A 1,162-nucleotide genomic window follows, 5' to 3' on the forward strand; every position below is an offset into this window, starting at 1 on the left:
ACCTATTCATAAAATAGCCCAATGCTGTTTAATATTTTCATTGCTGACGTGATCACAGCATGAGACCCCAAACTGGGTGGCAGAGGGGAAGTAATGGCACTCTCCCAAGCCTCACTCAGATGAGATGCTGGTCACCGTCGAAAGTGCAAATTTGTGATCCTCCCTCTCCTTTTTATATGCTTGGATATCCGCAAAACACAACAATTTTTACATTTAAATCTGATGAAGTGGGTATTCACCCACGAAAGCTTATTCTCCAATATATCTGTTAGTCTTAAAGGTGCCACAGGACTCTCTGTTGCTTTTTACATTTAAATCATCATCCTATCCTTGGGAATACTTCTCACTATTATTGTTTCAGGCTCTCTGCAAATTCAGACAGATGCTGCTGCATCAGTTTGCGTGTTTTTCCAGCTTTCTCCATAATGATAAGTGCTAGGCACTTACACTTTTTTCAAATGAAAGCGGAGGTTTCTGAAGAAGAAGATAGCATCCTAAAAAAAACAACCTTATAAATTGCCCACTCAGCATAATCTGGCTCACTTCAAGCCCTGCCCCAACCAAGCGATCCTCTTTGCTCTAGATGGAGGAGCAGGTGTGTGTAACGTCAGCGTCAAGCTACAGGCACTCGTCCTGCTGCCTTTTCCTCTCAAATGTGAGCCACCAAGGCCAGTCGGTCCCTTATTAACCGGCACGACAGTCACGAACCCAAACTGGAGGCGGATTGGGGTCGCACATGAAGAACTCCAGACCCCACAGGAAGAGACTGGAGGATTTTAAAGAGAACAGGCGTCCTTGTGGCACCTCAGAGACTAACACATTTACTAGAGCATCAGCTTTCGCGGGCTACAGCCCACTTCATGGGATGCAAAAAGCCACGGGCTGTATATTGCCAGACACTGACAGGGCAGGCCGAAGAAGGGCAAGTCCTGGTTCCCAAGCGGAGCACCCCAGGCCCGTGACCCTGCCTGGCAGCCATCTTGGGGGGCAGCTGCCTCAGAGAGCCACTGGAGAGCAGAGACCCCCTTTGTCCGGGACTCGGACCCCCCCTTCGTGCCCGGGGGGCGGGCCCAGCAGCGACCCCGCCCCCCCACGGCTGGGTTCCCTCCCCCTCTTCTCTGCGGCTCGCTAGCGGCGCGCCCTCATGAATATTCATGACCTG

This window comes from Terrapene carolina, unplaced genomic scaffold, assembly GCF_002925995.2.
Source record: "Terrapene carolina triunguis isolate 2854851 unplaced genomic scaffold, T_m_triunguis-2.0 Scaffold374, whole genome shotgun sequence".
In the NCBI taxonomy this organism is placed as follows: Eukaryota; Metazoa; Chordata; order Testudines; family Emydidae; genus Terrapene; species Terrapene triunguis.